The sequence below is a fragment of the Neofelis nebulosa genome, chromosome 3 (genome assembly GCF_028018385.1).
Source record: "Neofelis nebulosa isolate mNeoNeb1 chromosome 3, mNeoNeb1.pri, whole genome shotgun sequence".
Taxonomy (NCBI): Eukaryota; Metazoa; Chordata; class Mammalia; order Carnivora; family Felidae; genus Neofelis; species Neofelis nebulosa.
This window is the reverse complement of record NC_080784.1, coordinates 140,007,163-140,028,599: the sequence shown is the minus strand read 5'-3', so window position 1 is coordinate 140,028,599 and position 21,437 is coordinate 140,007,163. Positions and strand designations below refer to the sequence as shown.

The following is a 21,437-nucleotide window of genomic DNA, read 5'->3' as shown; positions in this document are numbered from 1 at the left end:
AGACAACTTCTGACAAACTTCCCATCACTAGGGATACCCATATTTCCCTTCCCCAGTCGCCATCCAAGCAGGGACTCAGCACATTCTTACCCCATTTCTCCCTCACATTTCCCCTAACCTGCTTCCAAAACATACTTGTTTGTGTGCTTTGGTTAATTGAAATAGTAAGACTACCCAACATTGACTAGACTCTTATTAACACTCAATATTTTATAAAAAAAAAAAAAAAAAAAAGTTCGCACATGTCATTTGAGATTCCGTGTCCATAACATTTTGATATCTGAAGAAAATAACCATAAGGAGAAAGGGTTTCAGACCCTCAAAGATTCTTGTTCTAGCCCGGGGTAAATCACACATGATTTCATACAACTATTCATTTCTTTACCTGGTAAACAAAAAGAGCAAGGGGGCATTTAGTTAGGTCTGAGGGCCCCTTCCCTTCAGACTCCTCTGACCCCATCATCTTCATTGCTTCAGAGTAGCTCTGACCGTACTGGACTATGTTGATGTCCATTGTAGGATTTCATTTGAAACACTTTCGAAAATGGCAGGAAAGGTTCCTTCCAGCTCCAGCCTTCTGGTAATGCTATGGCATAGGCTCTGAGAACTTCACTACAACACTTGTCTTATCTACCCATTCACATCCCAGCTTAATGTTTCCACTGTGCTGACTCTATGGCCTATACACACATGTCTACATTGGAGATGTCAGGTCCAAATTCCTTCGAATACAATACAGGGCCTTTCCATTTGATCTGGTTAAACCTTTCCTTTCTCCTCACATTCTGCCCCTCTCTGACTACCCCCTTCCCATCCCAACAACACATACCCTTTTCTTTAGTACCTAAAGCTCCTGTCATTCCCATGTCGTGCCATGTTCCCTCATGTCTCAGTGCCTTTGTTCATGCTTGTTTCTCTACCCAGCATTCCTTCTGTCTACCAATGTCTCTTGAAAACTCATATTCATCTTATAATGATCAACATAAGTATCAGCTCCTCTAAGAAGTCTTTCCAAACTTCTTCAGGCAAAATTACTCTCTTTCTTGTATTCACTATATTAAAAAGCATCAATTACAAAATATAGTTCACTATTTATATATCTATTTCCTGTACTAGGTGGTGTCCTTTCCAAAGGACAGAAAATTACTCATATTTCTATCTCTAACATAGAACCTGGCACAGTTCTGGAAAAGTTACCCAGTATTTCCCGAGTGACTGTGTGAACAGGATAGAAGATAAGAGATAGCTAGTGTTAGTGCACTTCCTGGGTATAGTCGCTAGCCTAGCATCGCATGCAAGGAGGAACCTCACAAAAGATCTGTGATAGTAACTGTAGCAAACATACCTGGTGCCCTGACTGACCTTCTTTTGAGCTTGCCTCTGATCTCAGAGTTAGTTGGTTACGTGAGTTAGAGTCGCTTTATGGTGACCACCTCTCTCCTAGAGAAGATGCAACAGTGGATACTTGACCCCCGAATCCACGGGTCCTATTGTATATTGCATCACCTAGAAGGACCCTGTCTGTTAGGATTGAGAATGGCCTCATTTTGGCTCAAATATGGCATCAGTCCATGTCTACAACTGGCAGGGTTGGGATGCCATTCCCCAGGATTCATTATATGCACTGAAACAATACTGTGCACCCCAAAGCTGGTGCTCTGTATCTCAAAGCTGGAAAACAAAGGTCTGGCCACCAAGGAGTGCAAGGTTGACTCTTGTCATCATTCCCAGTGACACAACTGTTTAACTGGGATTTCTTGTTTCTACAACTTTAACCTTTGCTAAAATAGAGGCTCTGGTTCTTGGAAGCCAATACTTCTCCATGAGACGCTGAGCTTGAAGCTGTAAACCCGCTGGTCACTCAGGCTCTTCATGCCACTGGATCACAGGTACAGAATGGAGTTCCCATACTAGCAGAGAAACTGGCTGTGACAATCCTAAGGAGACAGAGTCGCTGCTACACAATGGGTAAAAAGGAGGAATAAGTCTGGATATCTTGGGATACACTGGGGTGTTTCTACACCAACTGATCACAGAGAACAAGCAATTGTAGGAAGCCAGTCAACCCAGGCTTCGACCTCCCCACCAGGGGTGAGGGTCTGGGTCACCCACTGAGCAAGCATCCTCAGAAGTGTTGGTTGTGGATGAGGGAAGTCAAGAATGGATAGTGGAGGAGAGAGATGATGGCTATCCATTGCAGCCTCAAAATCAGCGCAGCAAAAGGGCCTGTAGCTGGTTGCATTGATAAATCTTTTCTTAGAGACAGGGACAGCCTAATCTTTGAAGAATCAGTGACAGAATAGAATTCATGAAGTGGATTTGTGGATCTGAGCAACACCAAGAGCGTGGTAGTAGCAGACAGAAGACTTTGGGCACTGGGGTGAACAGTGCCACTCGTGCCTTCGCTCCCTGCCTGCTAACAGCTTGCCCCCCGTGTGCATGACTGAGCCCGCCCACACCACTGCAGGGACCTCAGTAGCACAGCTGTATATTGGATTACCCTCCGTCTCTGCCTCACAACCCCCACCCCCTCACTGCTGCCTGCTAGCATCATCTCCAGAATAAACTACCTTCACCCAAGTCCTCGTTTGGGGCTATGTTTTCAGAGGAATCCAAGGGAATATCCTGATCATGTTTAAAACTGGCATTTTCAAACCAGCTTTATAACCCTGCACTGTCTCCCCAATAGACTAGCTACTTAGGAAAATATTCCAGAGGCGCCTGAGCGGCTCAGTCAGTTAAGGCTCCAACTTTGGCTCAGGTCATGATCTCATGGTTCATGAGTTCAAGCCCTGCATCAGGCTCTACACTAACAGCATGGAGCCTGCTTGTGATCTTCTCTCTTTCTCTCTCTCTCTCTCTCTCTCTCTCTCTCTCTCTCTCCCTCTCTCAAAAAAACACTTAAAAAATAAATATTCCAGAGTACTTCATTTCTTTCAAAGCACATTTATGAGTAATAGGAAAAGTGATAGAGTGGTTATTATTGTATTTTTCATTTTTTAAACAAATGCAGGAGACTTGGAGAGATTATATGTCTTGCCCACTGCCGAAGGGTTTATAAGTGGTAGAGACAGGGTGCTGTGTATTGATACCCATAGTAGCTATTGTGGGTGTCTGTACAAAGCTCCTTTATAGGTCAGTTTACCCATCCCTCAGAGGCTGCAGTGCTGCCGCTAGGAGCTCACAGCTACAACCTTTCTCCAGAGAATGCCCTCTGTGGAGGTTACATACTTATACCCCATGCAGGGGCCACCACAGTCAATGACTGAATGAACCAAAGTTCAGCCACCCTGTCTCAACATGGGGCTTCTCTGTGGTGTTATTCATGCTCCAGAGTTCCCCAGGCAATCGGGTCATGGCTAGAGGTGAGCTAAAACACATCTATGCTTATCTTCTCCCTCTGCCCTGACCTGTGCCCTCACTTCTTATAGAGCCCTTGCTCAATACATCACTTGCCCATTCTTGTCTCTAGTGACCCTCGCCTAGGGCAAGATTTGTGTTTTGTAATTGCTAGTCCAGTGTATTCCCCATTGCAGAACTCCACACGGTTAAAGAAATGATAGCCTCTAGGGGCGCCTGGGTGGCTCAGTCGGTTAAGCGTTAAGCACCAACTGCAGCACAGGTCGTGATTTCGCAGTTTGTGGGTTCGAGCCCAAAATGGGCTCTGTGCTGACAGCTCAGAGCCTGGGCCTGCTTCGGATTCTGTGTCTCCCTCTCTCTCTGTTCCTTCCCCACTCGTGCTCTGTCTCTGTCTCTCAAAAGTAAATAAACATTTAAAAATATATAAAGAAATGATAGCTCCTTACTTATCACTACATACTTGTTAATGCTGGATAGATATTTTCCCTCTGTCTTAGAAAAATCACATAAACTCATATCCCAGCCTATCTTGTAGTATGCTAATAAGGAGAATGTCTTTCTCACATAACGACAAAGATATTGTATTTTTAGGGATAAACTTTGAAACAACTCAATCGCTATATTACAGCAGTTTCATTTTATACTACATTATATCATTTGCTAATTATGAAATGTTACTAATCTAAGGTGGACAATAAAGAACCTCACAGGTCAACATAATTAACACGTCTCATTTTATAGCAGTATATAAAATAAACCATTAGCTCAGAAGGACCTGCCTAGAAAATGATAAGACTATTATCTCCATTTTCCCACTTTATTCTCTTCTTTAAGGTCTAAAATGAGGTAAATTTCATGGACTTTAACTGTCTGAAAATTCTCACAAACACAATGGTTCATTCTGTTGGCAATCATCCCTGAGAACTGGTAACTGGATAACTCAAGGTCTAACTGGAAATCAGAAACCACCTATATATCTACATCAGAGACTTTAGTAACAGAGAATTGATAGCACAGTTAATGGAAGAGAGGCTGAGAAACCCAACAGAAAAGCAAGACAGCCCAGAGACTGGCAATAGCAGAAAGCCACCACCAGCCCTAAAGCTGGAGGAATCACAAAAGAAGGCAGGACTTGAGGTCTCCTGCAGGATCTGGGGTCCTGGCTTCTACCACCCTCTAACCCTAATGTTCCCCATAAGTTGACCCTTGCCAAAGACCAACAGACAAGGAGGAGCCTGGGAATCAATCCAGCGTGGCAGGTCCGATCCCCTGTCACAGGGAGCAAAGCAGAAGATGAGCAAGGAAGGTACACACAGACAACAGTTCTGGGGCCAGGACATTGACATGCACACATCGCAACAAAGCTCTTCCAAAACAATCAAAGGCCCCCATTTGAGAAGCAGCTCGTCAAGATCATTGCCTGGAATTCTAACACCAGAGAACAAAACAAGGGGGAATATAGTCTTTGATTTTTCAGCTAATCAAATTATTCATCAAAACCACAGGGAAAGCCTTCCAATTCAGTTTTGTAGCAGCCCTTACATATATTTCAGAAACGTTCTCACTAGCATCCTGTGGAGTAGCTTTAGGAACAGACCAGGCAGCGTTGCAAATGTAACTGGTTTGTTGTTGTTGTTTTAGTCACCTAGCCTTCAAGCCCTTCTATAAAATGTAAATACTTGAAGCCTATCTTCTATGCAGGCTTGAACTTAAGGGATTACTGAATTTAAAAAATATGTTTATACATTTTAGGATGAGAAATATAATGTGCAAACTAGGTATTATAATTAATGCTTGCAATAATACTCATCATTAAATAAAAGAAAAAGTTGATTCAAGCATAAAATCTTTGAAGCAAAAAATTAAATTTAACAAAGAAAATCTATTGTGCAAACTGAACAAGCACTCAATAATGTAATAAATCCAATGATTTCTTTGAATTATTTTTTCATTTTTTTTTATTTCAAAGGTAATATAATCAGAAACCAAAGTATAATCAGAAGCCGTACTATGAGTGAGTGGGATTTGCGGAAAACAGAAAACTTGGAAAATGCCAAAAATGTCATAATCCCACCAGCACAAATACTGTTAGCATATTCCTATCTGAGTCATGAATCATTTATTGAGAGCTCCAAATGGGAGGCATTATCAAGAGCTCTGTGCTAGACAATGGATGATATCCATTTGATTACAAGTCTAAATCAAGATCACAACTTTCACTTGTTCATAGCACAGAGAAGTGATGGGGAAGAGAAGTAGGAAAAAGAATGCATTTGTTACCCTTCCCACCATATTCAGTGACTCAGGAGTCTGGGTCCATGGAAAGCTACCACTACTCAAAATATCACAGGATGCAAACCGATTTTCTGGATTCCCAATCATTTCCTATCCCCAGTTAGAATCACATTTCACAGAATAGCTCCTTAAGAGAAGGAAATTCCAAAGGAATGAAAACTAAAGTTCCATTAAAGAACATTTTTCTCACCTTGCCTCAGTCTACAGACTTGTCCTTAAAAATGTTTAAATCTAGGGTCAGACTTTGGTTCAGGTCATGATCTCACAATTCATGAGTTTGAGCCCCACATCAGGCTTTCTGCTGTCAGCACAGAGTCCTCTTTGTATCTTCTGCCCCCCTCTCTCTCTGCCCCTCCCCCACTCACATACACTCCCTCTCAAAAAAAAAAATAAACATTTTTTTAAATATTCAAATGTAGCCAAATTAAACTCTTACTGTTGAAACTGTAAGACCCAACAGGGTCCCCTCAAACCTAGAATCTGTACCACACAATTTAGCACCAGATAACTGTATACTGTTTCCATTTGATACTTTTATATGTGTTGTTCTCAGTTTCCATCAAGATTGTAAACTAGGTAGCCACCATCAGATCTCACATTTCCCTGCTATCCAACAACCCACCTCACCCACCAAGCACCTAGCACATGCTCAATAAGTACTTTTCATACAGCCCTTTCATAATGATGGCTCCAATAGTGAGGAAGGAAGCCCTTGACCCTCCCAAAGCTGAAGCCAAAGCAAAGGTTTTGAAAGCCAAGAAAGCAGTGCTGAAAAGTGTTCACAGTCACCAAAAAAAAAAGAAAAGAAAAATCCATACATCATCTACATTCTGAAGGCCCAAGACAATGAATCTCCAAAGGCAGTCTAAATATCTTCAAAAGAGCACCCCCAGGTGAAACAAGCTTGACCAGTATGCTATCATCCAGTTCCCCTTGACTACCAAGTCAGCCATGAAGAAAATAAAAGACAAAAACACTCTTGTGTTCATTGTAGATGTCAAGGCCAACAAACACCAGATCAAACAGTTTGTGAAGAAGCCCTAAGATGTTGACGTGGCCAAGGTCAACACACTGATCAGGCCCAATGGAAAGAAGAAGGCATATGTTTGATCAGCTCCTGACTATGATGCTTTGGATGTTGCCAACAAAATTGGGATCATCTAAACTGAGTCCAGGTGGCTAAATCTAAAGTATTTCACCATTAAAAAAAAAAGTAATATTCATATATTTAAGTCTTATTTCAAAATAAAACCCAAACTATTAGATAATAATTGCAATTTACATTCTGGAAGACATTTCACCAGATATTCACACAGCTTTCTCCCTTATTTCATTCAGCCTCATGCGCATATAACAGCCCCTCCGAGAAGCCTTCGTTGACTACGTAATAGAGAACTTCCTACCACTTTCTATCACCTTATCCTGATTTCTTTCTCTTCTTAGTACTGTGACTGCCTGATGCATTGTTGAATATACTCCCCACTATAGTGAGAGCTCCACTGTCTTTCTTAATACTCACTCTCTTATCCCCAGGGCCTAGAACACAACCTGGTTCATAGTGACACTCAGTAAGTAAGTATGGAACAATTTGTGAATGAATTAAATTTGTACCTATACACACACATACACACAAATATATATAATTGGCTTCGCAAAGGTTTAACTATAATACAAACTTTTATTTTTATTTAGGCTTTATACATGAAAGCCAAATAAATTTGACTCCATTAACTGACCACTGTAAAAAGCCCAAATACCACAAATGTATAAAGTAAACCATTCATCCACTCTAAAGGGAAGCATCCTGAAGAGCTTGGGGCATAGTCTAGAAACTTCTGTATATACATACAAGCCTAACAAATGATAACCAATGAGTAAAAAGCTGTAAACTTTTAATCTTTTTAAATATAATCCACTGAAATTTAATGTTTTGTAAATATAAAGAATTCTAAGAAAAAGAATCATTTTTTAATCTTTAGGTTTTAAATATTTACTCACTGAGTCTGTTTCCCCACCTGTAAAATAGGGATTAAAAAATAACCCATGGGATTGATACATGATTTAAATGACAAAATATATTCTAAAGTATTTAGCACAGTGTCTACATATTAAAATTTAAAAATAGATGATAGATAAAAGATAAATACGTTCAGGGACCAATGAAGGCCCAAGAGAAGGACCTACCCATGACAGTAGAGGATAAAGAAGCTGCTTAGAAATGATGGTACCAAATTCTGAAGGATCACCAGGCATCAGTCAAACCTAGGAACTGCAGGCTGAAGGTCATTTTAGGTTGAAGGAAGAGTATGTTCCTGACATAAGAATTTTAACAGCTGGCAGCCTAAGAGAGGGAACCATGTTTGCAGAAACATCTTGAAGGGCTATTCTGCAAAGGGAAGGTGAAATCACAAGGCAAGGAAACTCAAAACAAGGTGGAAGCTGAACAAAAGGTGAAGCAAAACTGCAAATGGGTGAGAGCAGAGACCTAAAGAGTGAGAAAACAGAAAACCTGGCAACACAGTGAAAACCCTGTTTATAATTAGTTCAGTCTACAAGCGAGCTCCATTTTACATATAACCACAAAATACTGTCACCCACTTTGACTATTCAATAAATTTCCCAGGAAGAAAGCTATCATATAAATCTTATAAAGACTGAACTTCGATAATTTGGAACGTTGCAAGAGTCAGTCACTAGGTTAGTTTTCTTTTGCTGCTGTAAGAAATCACCACAAACTTAGTGGCTTAAAACCATACAATTTATTATCTGACAATTTTAGGGATCAGAAGTCTGAAATGGGTCATCAAGCTTATGTACTTTCTGAAGGTTTTGGAGAGAATCCCTTTCCTGGACTTTTCTGACTTCCAGAGGCTGCCCACATTCCCTGGCTCATGGCCCTGCACCGTTCCAACCTCCTCTTCCATTGTCACATCTTCTCAGACTCTGACCCTGCTGTCTCTCTCTTATAAGGACCTTGGTGATTATCCACCAGGATAATATAGTGTAACCTCTCCATCTCAAGATCCTTCACTTAATCATATCCACAAAATCTTTATGCCATGTAAGGTAACATATTCAGTTTCCAGAAACTGGGATATAAGCATCCTTGGAAAAGCCATTACTCTGCTTACCATAGTTTCCATTTTGGGAAATCATGTCACTGACAATAACATTCTTCATGGGTTTTGAGTGGCTAATATAAAAGCTCTGTATCAGACTGCACTATTCGCCATCCCATTCTCAATGATTCTAAAGAGAGGTAAACATATCCGACAGCTTTTTATGTGTCTGGTGTGGTCCTGCCCAAGAATTTACATTTGCTTCATTTATTAATTCACTTTCCTTTTATTTCTTCTTATACAATTAAAGAATTTTATTTAAAGTGTGTGTAAGTAGGTCATATTGTCCATACAAATAGTAAAGGAGTCGTTACAAAATGTTAAATATTTACTGCCAGAGGGGGTTATTGGATTTGGTAGGACTGAGAGCCCCTGAGTTAGAGGGTTGATCATTATTTTTAGTGCACTGAGTGCTCCTGGAAAATCTACCAGCTGTATTACAAGTCTGGTTGCAGCATTAGCAGCAAGTCTGCAGCTGAAGGTAATATTCCATCAGAATTAGGCCACTAAAGTAAGCAGATGTGCTTAGAGTGTACTGCAAATCTAACTAACCAAGTCTTACCTCTCTTTCTTACCTCTCAGACACTGGACACTTCTTGGCCAACCCTCTTGGCTCCTGACCCTCTGCCTTCAGCCCCAGGGGCATGAAGAAACTGACTGGAGAGTCAGTGAAGGATCACAGACCACTGGGGTCTTTACAGTTTCATAAAACATCACAGAAGGAAAAACATGGCTCCACTGATGAGCACCCTTCCATTAAAACAAGAGGAGGCAATATGGCCAGGAAAAGGGTAAAAACAGAGAAAGGACAGGAGGACAGGGCAACTGAGGCTGGGAAGAGAGACCCACGAAACTGGGAATAAGGGCCTGTCAGTCTATTTCAGGTTATGGGGTACACCTGAGGCTATCTGTTAAGCTACGGATGTGTAGAGAATTATGGGGAAGAACACACAGTAAGGAAGCAGAAAACAGGCTGGAGTGACCTCAGATGAACTCCCAGAGACTGAAGCAGCATTTCACTACAGCTCTAGCACTGAGATACATGGGTCCACTTCAGCAGCAGAGAGCCCTTGCTCTCCATTCTGAGCTTGAACTTCATGCAGAAACAGTCTCTTCCTCTTTACTCTTACCTCTACAATAGTTCATTATCCTGGTCTCACAGTCTTTAGGTTTCTGCCTCTCCCTGTATGCATACATATTTCCTGATTCTCTCTCTCTCTCCCCACTGCCTACACTCTTCCTTCTTCTCCCCCTCCTCCTAACACTGGCTGGGACAGAAACCATGTAGCATAGGAAAACCAATAAGCTATATCTTGCCATCAAATTAATTCAGCTCCCCCAAGTCAGTCTACACATGGCTACTCTGAGGTCATGAACCTATCCCTATGCAGTAGGAATACCAGGATAGTAGAGTCATCTCAACATCCACAGACCTTGATGATCTAACTGTAGGCTGAGCCATCCCATAGTACTCTGAACACAAGCAGTTTCTGGATACAAGTGCCTGGATCCTGGCTCTATCCATTAATAGCTCTAACTTGAACAAGTCACTCAACTTTAAGCCTCAGTTTTCTCACCTATAAAATGGGAAGAAGGATGGGAAATAATAGAATTTATCTCATAAAGTTGTTTTATATATTAAACTTTTTTAAAAAGCATGAAAGGTACTTAGCTCCATACCTGGCATTGGGTAAGTATTCCGAAGTGCTGGCCAAATTTCAGCCTGTTGGCCAACAAGACCATTTTATACATCATCAATTTTTTTGCATTAATTTTATTTATAAAATATTGTATTAAATGTTTTAAATCATGCATCAAAGTACTTATCATGATTGCTAAGTTTTTTGGCACCCTCTTAAACTTTGTATCTACCTTACTTCTCACATCCTAGATCTAGACCTGGTCATGGCAGTGATGCTGTGGTCCTGGAACCATCAGCTCAGGCAGCAGCCCCCAGGAACCCTACAATTTGCATATTAATGTCTAGATTTTCCTTGCCACTCCTCCTTTTGTGGCCTATCATATTTCTCCCTCCTGTTTTATCCCTATGTTGGTTTGTCTTGTGATCACATTTTTGATGTTTGAGAATATTTTTGTTTGCAGCATTCATGTTTTGAATAATGTCTGGACTTGGACTTCCATCATTATGTAGGAAGCTAGGATATTCATGTATCAGATTCCTAACTTTGGTTCCATTTTAAAGGATAATTATTCTTAGTTTAAACAGAATGCAGAACTACTGTAAGTCAAGGATCTGATGGGAAATGCAAGACTTATGAAACCAAATTATCTTTTACCAGAAAGCCTTAAATATCATAATACATAAGAAAATCTGTTTCAACCAAAAAAAAAGTTTAAAATTATTCTTTACTAAAGGTTAGCATGTTACTAAAACAAATTGAACCCTAATTAATCGCCAAATAGAATGTGTTTGCAAGAAGACATCTGGAGTTGATCTCAACTAAAATATCTATATGAGGACTTAAAATGCCTCAAGAATAGAAGAAGCATGATATCCAATAGACTAGAGGTCAAAAACTCAAATATCTCTCAGGGTCATGAAAACATAAAGAGCATAAGTTGGAGGGTATCAGGATGACAATGGGACAAAGTGAGGAGGAATGTGGTGAACTGGAGGTGCCTTGCCCTGTTCAGAGGAGAGTGGCTGCTCAGTTAGGGTTGATTATTGTCATTTGGAAATCATGCTAACTTTCCAGGTATTCCAATATTTCAGGACAAGCTCCAAATCTAGGTATTTATGTAAAAACACTCACATTTAAATATATTGGCTCAGTATTTTTAAAAATCACTCAAATGGAGTTCCAGTTCAAGATAGAAACATAGGAAGATTCTAAACTCACCTCTTCCATGGAACACAACAAATTACACCTATTAATAGAACAATTCCTTCTGAAGAAGAACAGAGGGCTGACTGAACAGCTACTGAACAACCCAAAGACAAAGAGAACAGCAAGAGAATAGCAAGAGGGACTGAGACACGATAACAAAGGGAACCCCACCCCTACTACCAATGGCAATGAGGAGAGACAGAACTGAGGGACCAGGAATAGATCCCTCTGTCCTCAGGCACAGGAAAAAAATACCCATGATTTGAAAGAGCAACTAGCACATAAGAGACAACACAAACTCTGACAAGGAACGGAGGAGCTGCGGGAGAGTTTTCCAGGTCAAAAGGACTGGAGAACAACATGGTTTATGTTCCCACCCCTGCCTTAAAAGCCTAGACCAGAGCAGGGTCCTGACACCATAACAGGTGGGTCCAGTCCTCTCAGTGAGCTTACAACTTCAGTGAGCCTGGGGTCCACAAGCCCATACCAGCCCTAAACATGCTGAGGCACAGAAAAAAGGCCATGGCTTAAAAGGGTCAAGGAACCGAGAACATGCTCTCCCCTTCCACCTCAAAAGCCCAGACTGGAGCAGGATCTGGCCACCATAAGGGGCAGGTTACAGGTGCCATAATTTCAGGGTCCTGAGGCCATAACTGGTGGGTCAGATTGTCACAGAAAGTTTGTGACCTCAGAAAGCCCAGAGTCCAGAAGCCCACATCAGCTGTACTGTGGTGCTGGGACACAGAAAACAAGCCATGGTTTTATGGGACTTTTTTGTGGGTCTTTTTTCGTTTTTAGTTTTTAATTTTTTTTAATTTTTAATTTTTTTTTCTTTTTGGTTTTGTGCTTTTCTTGTTCTTTTCTTTTATTATCTTTTTAATTTTATTATTTTTTTCTTTATTCTTTCCATAAAAAGCCACTGTTTAAAACAGTAACTAGCCTATAAGCCACGGCTCCAACCAGCCAGCAAAAGTCACCAAGCACACACAGTCTGCATAGGGGACCATACATGACACCACTCCTTCAACTTTAAGAGAAGTAGCCGTTTTGCTTACTCCATTGAAACAAATACATGAAGTCAAACGAAATATGGAAACAGAGAAATATGCTGCAAAGGAAAGAATAAAAAAAAAAACCTCAGAGAAAGAACTAAATGAAACAGAGATATGCAATATACCTGATAAAGAATTTAAAGTAATAATTATAAAGATACTCACTTGGCTAGACAAAAGAATGAAAAAAACTCAATGAGACCTTTAATAAAGAGAAAATATTAAAAAGAACCAACGAGAGTTGAAAAATACAATATCTGAAATAAAAAAACAATACCAGAGGGAATCAACAATAGATTAGAGGATGCACAAGAACATATCAATCATCTGGAAAACAGGGTTATGGAAAGCACATAAGCTGAACAACAAAAAGAATAAAGAAATTGTTTTAAGGAGGATAGATTAAGAGATCTCTTGGACAATACTAAACAAACAAACATTCACATTATAGGGGTCCCAGAAGAAGAAGAGAGAAAGTAAAATGTGTAGGAAACTTTTTTGAAGAAAAAAATAACTGAAAACTTCCTAACCTAGACAGGAAAACAGACATCCAAGTCCAAGAAGCACAGAAAGTTCCTAACAAGATGAACCCAAGGAGATACACCATGGCACAAAATAAGTGTCAAAGGTTCAGATAAGAAGAGAATCTTAGAAGCAACAAAAGACAAACGAAAAGTTACCTAGATGGAAACACCTATAAGGCTATCAGCTGATTTCTCAGCAGAAACTTTGCAAGCCAGAAGGGAGTGGCATGATATAGTCAAAGTGCTGAAACAAAAACACCTACAATCAAAAATACTCGGGGCGCCTGGGTGGCGCAGTCGGTTAAGCGTCCGACTTCAGCCAGGTCACGATCTCGCGGTCCGTGAGTTCGAGCCCTGCGTCAGGCTCTGGGCTGACGGCTCGGAGCCTGGAGCCTGTTTCCGATTCTGTGTCTCCCTCTCTCTCTGACCCTCCCCCGTTCATGCTCTGTCTCTCTCTGTCCCAAAAATAAATAAAAAACGTTGAAAAAATATTAAAAAAAAAAAAAAATACTCTAGCAAGGTTATCATTCAGATTTGAAGTAAAGGTAAAGAATTTCCTAGATAAACAAAAGATAAAGGAGTTTATCACCACTAAACCAGCATTACAAGAATGTTAAAGGCACTTAAGGGGAAAAGAAATGGCCATAATTAAACATATATATGTTAAAAGGTATAAAATATGACAATATACACATAAAGTGTGGAGAAGGGAGTAAAAAGGAATTAAAAAAAGTAAAAAGAAAGAAAGAACATTTTTTTCCCTATTTCTGTTTTTTTAAGAATGTATTTGCACTTGAACAGTCATCAAATTAATATGTACTGCTACTTAGGATATTATATATGAACTTCACGGTAACCACAAACCCAAAACCTATGACAGCACACAAAAAAATAAAGAGAAAGGGGGCACCTGGGTGGCTCACTCGGTTGGGCAGCTGACTCCAGCCCAGGTCATGATCCTGTGCTTTGTGGGTTCAAGCCCCATGTCAGGCTCTGTGCTGACAGCTTAGGGCCTAGAGCCTGCTTCAGATTCTATGTCTCCCTCTCTCTCTGCTGCTCCTCCACTCACACTCTGTCTCTCTCCCTTTCTCAAGAATAAACATGTTTTTAAAATAAATAAATAAATAAATAAAGAGAAAGAAAGTAAAACAAAACAGTATAGATACTTGTCAATCACAAAGAAAGAGACCAAGAGAAGAAGAAAGGAACAAAGATGGACTAAAAAAACCAACCAGAAAACAAATTTTTAAATGGCAATATGTACATACCTATACATAATTACTTTGACTATAAATGGCCTAATTGCTCCAATCAAAAGACATATAGGAGTAAAATGGATTAAAAAACAAGACCCATCCATATGCTGCCTACAAGAGACTCACCTCAGACCTAAAAGGCACAGACAGAAAGTAAAAGGATAGAAAAACATTCACCACACAAATGGAAGTGGAAGAAAAAAAAAAAAAGCCAGGGTAGTAAAAGTTATATCAGACAAAATAGACTTTAAAATAAATGCTGTAACAAGAGACAAAAACGAGCATCACATAATGATAAAGGTATCAATCCAACAAGAGGATATAACAATTGTAAATACACACCAAACATTGGAGCAACTAAATACAAAAAGCAGATATTAACAAACATAAAGAGAGAAAATGATGGTAATAATAATACAATAGGGGACTTTAACAGTCCACTTACATCAATGGATAGATTATCCAGAGAGAAAATCAGTAAGGAAATAATGTATTTGAATGACCCATTGGACCAGATGGACATAATGATATATACAGAACATTCTATCCAAAACAACAGAATACACATTCTTTCCAAGAGTACCTGGAAAACTCTCCAGAATAGATCACGTATTAGGCCATAAAACAAGCCTCAATAAATTTAAGAAGACTAAAATAATACTATGCCATTTTTTCTGAACACAATGGTATTAAACTATAAATAAATCACAAGAACAAAATTGGAAAACCTTGAATAGCCAAAGCAATCCTAAGAAAGAACAAAGCTGAAGATACCACAATTCCAGATTTGAAGATACACTACAAAGCTGTTGTAATCAAAACAGAATTGTACTGGCACAAAAATAGACACAGTTCAATAGAACAAACCAGAGACCCCAGAAATAAACCCACATTTACATGGTCAATTAATCTATGGCAAAGGAGGCAAGAATATACAATGGGGAGAAGACAGTCTCTTCAGTAAATGGTGCTGAGAAAACTGGGCAGCTCACTGTAAAGGAATGAAACTGAACTACTTGTTAACACCATACACAAAAATAAACTCAAAATTGATAAAAGACCTAAATGTGAGACATGAAACCATAAAAACCCTAGAAGAAAACAGAGGCAGTAATTTCTCTGACATCAGTCATAGCGGTATTTTTCTAGATATATTTCCTGAAGCAAGGGAAACAAAAGCAAAAATAAACTATTGGGTGTCTCTGTCTCTCTGTCTCTCTATATATAGATATAGATGATATAGATATAGATATAGATATAGATATAGATATAGATATAGATATAGATATAGATAGATATAGATATATACACACACAGACATACATATATACACATACACAAAGCTTTTGCACAGCAAAGAAAACTATCAATAAAACACAAAGGCAACCTACTACATGAGAGAATATATTTGTAAGTGATAAATGATATATCTGATAAGGGGTTAATATCCAAAATATATAAAGGACTTCTACAACTCAACACCAAAAAAGCAAACAACCTGATTTGAAAATGGGCAGAGGGTGTGAATAGACACTTTTTCCAAAGAAGACACACAGATGGCCAACAAACAACCTGAAAAGATGCTCAACATCACGAATCATCAGGGAAATGCAAGTCAAAACCACAATGAAATATCACCTCATACCTGTTAGGATAGCTACAATCAAAATAAGAAAAAAATAACAAACGTTAGGATGTGGACATGAGGAAACCCTGGTACACTGTTGGTGGGAATGGAAGCTGGTGCAGCCACTATGGAACATAGTATGAAGGTACCTCAAAAATTTAAAAATAGAAATACCATATCATCCAATAATTCCACAATTGGGTATTTGCCCAGGGAAAATCAAAACACTAATTCAAAAAGATACATGCACCCTTATGTTTATTTCAGTGTTATTTACAGTAGCCAAGACATGGAAGCAACCTAAGTGTCCATCAATAGATGAATGGAGGGGCGCCTGGGTGGCGCAGTCGGTTAAGCGTCCGACTTCAGCCAGGTCACGATCTCGCGGTCCGTGAGTTCGAGCCCCGCGTCAGGCTCTGGGCTGATGGCTCGGAGCCTGGAGCCTGTTTCCGATTCTGTGTCTCCCTCTCTCTCTGCCCCTCCCCCGTTCATGCTCTGTCTCTCTCTGTCCCAAAAATAAATAAAAAACGTTGAAAAAAAAAAAATTAAAAAAAAAAAAATAGATGAATGGATAAGGAAGATGTGGTGTATATACACGATAGAATATTACTGAGCCATAAAAAAAGGATGAGATTTACTATTTGCAACAACATGAATGGACCTAGAGGGTATAATGCTAAGTGAAATAAGTCAGACTGAGAATGACAAATACCATATGATTCCATTCATAAATGGAATCTTAAAACATGAATAAACAAACAAAAAGCAAAATCAGAACTAAAAATACAGAGAACTGATGGTTACCAGAGGTGAGGGTTGGGCAAAATTGGTTAAAGAGAGAGGGAGGTATAGGCATCCAGTTATGGAATGAGTAAGTCATGGGAATAAAAAGCAGAGCATAAGGAATATAGTCAATGATAGTGTAGTAGCAATGTAATGGGACAGATGATAGCTATATTTGTGGTGAGCACAGCATAATGTATAAACTTATCAAATCACTAAATTGTACACCTGAAACTAATATCACATAGTGTGTCAACTATGCTCAAATTTAAAAAAATCATTCAAATGGGCAAAACATACTAAGCTGTTAATGCCAAATCTCTGCATAGAGATTGTCTATGAATGAAATGTATATATTTTCATTTTTCCTTCTGAAATCCTACCTAAGCATTTCTGAAAGATGGAAGATTTTAATTTATGTAAATTGAAATACCTTCTTTTTGTTAACCTAAAATAAAAGGCCACTTAGAGAAAGCTATGGACACAAAATCAAAGTTTGGACTTCAGAACTGTCTGACACAAGGGTATCTAGATGAATTCTGAGTTGAAGTGCCATGAATTTTTCAGAGCTCATATTCCCTTCAATTACAAGAAGAAATTGCATTGGGGCACCTCAGCGGCTCAGTCAGTTAAGTGTCCGACTCTTGATTTCAGCCCAGGTCATGATCTCACGGTCGGTCATGAGATCGAGTCCTATGTCGGGCTTCACGTTAACAGCGTGGAGCCTGCTTGGGATTCTCTCTCCCCCCTCTCTGCCCCTGCTCCCTCCTCTATCTCTCTCAAAATAAATAAACATTAAAAGGACAGAAAGAGAGAAGAAATTGCATTGCACTTGGATTGCTTTATGGACCCTTTGTGACATTTCCTGGTATAACCTCACCTAATCTCCTCCTACTACCAGGTTTAAGCTCATTAGCTCTCCTTGTAGACAGACTGTCATTCTGAAACACTGGATTGAATTCAGGTTAGAAAAGCCCATTAAAGGACCAGCTTGAAGAAATACCACAGGAGGATTGGGTAGTGACCATATATAATATTTAATAAGGAGAGCTGTACTCAGAGGCATTATTATTTTTCATTTGCTCCAGATATATATGGCAGATGCTTTGAGCAATCCAGCTCAGGCCTCACTCCCACAGAATTTATACGAATATCATTTGCTCTTCGATAAAAGGGATTCTTAGAACTGCTGGCCTACACCACCCTTGAAGCCAACTCTTTTGAGTTGGAGATACTAGGCTTAAACTTAAGTAAGTCTGAGTATACATTGTGTCTTTGGAATGTCTCAGGGTATTGGAAAATTAAGGAAGAGAAGACAGGAATGAAGGAGACCTTTGACCTGAGTCACAGGACAATGAGACACAGAGGGACTACAAGCTTTGGTTAGACTTAGATTGCTCTTCACCAAGGCAAGGGAAAAGAATAGGAATAAAATGAAAAGTGAAATGACTCCAATACCCATTTAATAAATGCCATCACATTAAAAACCCACGACACTCTTCCCGAGCCTCAGCCTAAGGCTCCTATTTTCCAAATACCATTCAGTATAACCCAAGTTCAGGAGGGGGGAAAGAAAGCACTGGACAGCCCGTCCCCTGGAGCTCATGGCAATAGAATTTGACCTACATTGCTGAAATGCCTGGTTTGTCCTTCTGGGTTTTTTAAGGATACAATTCACAAATGAGATAATTGTAAAGGTTACTGTCAGTGTGTCTGACACACAGTTACTGATCCTTTGAACAATATTCAACTGAAAAACTTCCCTCTTTCTAGAAAAGTAAAATAGCATTTTTAAAAACCAAAACATAGAAATGTGAATTCAGGTGTCTTTTATTTTTAATTTTGTTTTTCTGGAAAAAATAGTAGGCTCTCCTAGAGTCCCCCATTGTTGTGAGTCTGTAGAGATGATCTCCATCTCTTTTAAATTCATCTTGCTTGTTTTGTCATTTTTTATTTGGGCTGCATCTTCCAGAAAGCCACTTGGTATCTTTCATAGGCCATGGAAAGATAACACAGATGAAAGATAATATGGGCTCCACTTCAGGGATTCTGATTTCCTTCCCATCTCCTGTCAGGACCTTCAAGGGGAATTGCCACTACCAGAAAGCAGTGACTTTCAATTTCCCTTAAGCTAGATTCAGTGTTCAGATCCTCGCAGCTACGTAAAAGGCCCAAATGACTCTCTCTGATGCCAGTGGGAACACATGAGCAGACAGAATTTTAACTCTTGGGTGCTCATATTCTGGTTTTTACTTAACTTGCCCAAATCTAGCTGCTTCATTAAAAATTTCTCTGTACTGTTGTTACATAGTGTGTCTCTCTTTCCTTATATTCTCCCAAGTGGGGCGTAAATCATTCTCAGGGACTCTAGAGGCTCCATGCATGAAATACACAGCCAGGAACAGGAAGGACACTTGAGAAAATACACAAGTTGAAGCAGGTACTCAAAGACAATTGAGCAAAGGCTGTGAGTCATTTTGGGGAAGAAAAGAAAAAAGAAAAATTGATCCAGCAATCACACTCCTTGGTATTTACCCAAATGAATGAAAGACGTATGTTCATGTAAAAACCCACACATGAATATTTATAGACGCTTTATTCATAATTGCCAAACCTTGGAAGCAACCAAGATGTCCTTCAGTAGGTGAGTGGATAAACGAACTGTGGTACATCCAGACAATAGACTACTGTTCAGCACTAAAATGAAATAAGCTACCAAGCTGTGAAAAGACATGGAAGAACATTAAATGCGTATTATAAAGTGAAAGAAGCCAGCCTGAAAAGGCTACGTATTGTATGATTCCAACAATATGATATTCTGGAAAGGGCAAAACAGTGGAGACTAAAAAGATCAGCGGCTGCCAGAGGCTGGGGATGGAGACCAGAACAGGTGAAGCACAGAGGACTCTTAGGGCAGGGAAACTATTCTGTAGAACACTACAATGGCAGATACACGTCATACACTTTTTGAAATGCATAGAATGTACAACACCAAGAGTGAACCCTAATGTACACTATGGGCTTTGGGTGATAATGAAGCATCACTGTGGGGTCATCCATCATAACAAATGTACCATGCTGTGTGTGAGGGGTGGGGATTGAATGGAGGGCACAGAAGGGCAAAAGAACACTGCTGATGGAGCATAAAGATAGAATTAGAAAATGAAAATAATACCACAGGAAATGTTCAAGAGTCTTTTTTAGTCTTTACCAGGAAAACCTAAAAGCTACTTCTCCAGGGACCCGAGACTAACACAGGGCTCCATTATTGTCCATAACATGGTTTACTTAAATATACTCAGGTTTACTCAGATATAAACATTTAGAAAGCTCTCAGACACTAGGCACCATAGAGAAGGAGGTAGAGGAAAGGTACAAATACTAACAAAACACAATTTTTGTTTGGAGGAAAGTAATAGTTCTGTGGGAAGGATGGACATTATGCTCATAAATAAGGAGGCGGGTGGGGAATGGGGTGGGAGGAAGAGATGATCATGGGCTGAGTAACAAAATGCCAACCTCGATGCTCCAAATTAGAGTACTGACTCACCACCCACTGTATACATTTGTGACCCTAGATCATCTAATCAGTTAATATATCCTCCAGAATCCATCTTACAGGTAAACGATGTAATTTTAGAAGAAAGGATAAGATCTTTCTACCAACCCAAAATTGTTCCCTCCTTGCTAATGCCAGAAAATTCTACCCCTTCAACTCCATTTCATTAGCTCTATCACCTATTAAAATGCAAATACTCTTAGGAGAGATTAGACTTTAAACCACATAATTCAAGTGTAACTTACTGTGAATTTATTTATCAGATCTGCAGAGATGGTTTTAATAGAAAAAAGGATATATGTAGTAAACTCAAGATCCCTGAACACCAGAGAAATGTTTGGGCAGGAGACAAAATATTTAAAACACTCTGTTAACCTTAGGCTTTGGCAGTTCAATTTTCTTTCTGATTAAAATCGAATGAAAACAGTGCAACCACGGAATGTTTGCAAAGCAACCAGAACACTGATTGTATGCTATTTCTATTACTAATATTGTTATTAATCTTGAAAAGATAATTGGGGAGTAGGAAAGTAAGTTTTGTGGGAAAGAGACAAAAGAGTCTTCTATTTATTTCAGCCTCGCTCACTGACGTTCCACACTGGGGTAACAGAGTATTTACTTGCCGAATGAATGGCTACCATGCTAGCCTCCACGACAGCTTCGCCTTAAAATTCTGGCCAAAACTCATATATAAAGCCCTTCCCTTAGTTCCTTAGGGATACCAGGATATATGGCAGACTTTTAGGCAGACAGAAAGTAAACACAGAGAGGAAATAAAACATAAAAACAACCCAATTTTTATGGGAGAGGTTCCTGATACTATCTCAGCTGCTTCCAGGGCTCTGAGGCCTTGCCTGTTCCCAGGTCCTGTCCCCCAGTCTATCAATCATGCAAGGACAAAAGGGCCCATACAGCATCACAGCACCAGGCCTGGAGCCCTTAACTCTCCTATCCCTGCACACAAACATTGTATGACCTCCCACCAGAAGCCCAAGAGCTTTCCAGTGCTGCTG

The 21,437-nt window shown here is 39.6% G+C and overlaps 1 protein-coding gene and 1 pseudogene across 4 annotated transcripts in view; one reads left to right on the top strand and one right to left on the bottom strand.

Moving 5' to 3' along the window:
• The window catches only part of RASGEF1B (RasGEF domain family member 1B), a 580,386-nt gene that overhangs the window by 439,668 nt on the left and 119,281 nt on the right, over positions 1 to 21,437 (bottom strand). The gene's annotated exons all lie outside the window — the stretch shown is intronic.
• On the top strand, positions 6,340 to 6,861 carry LOC131507394 (large ribosomal subunit protein uL23-like; annotated as a pseudogene).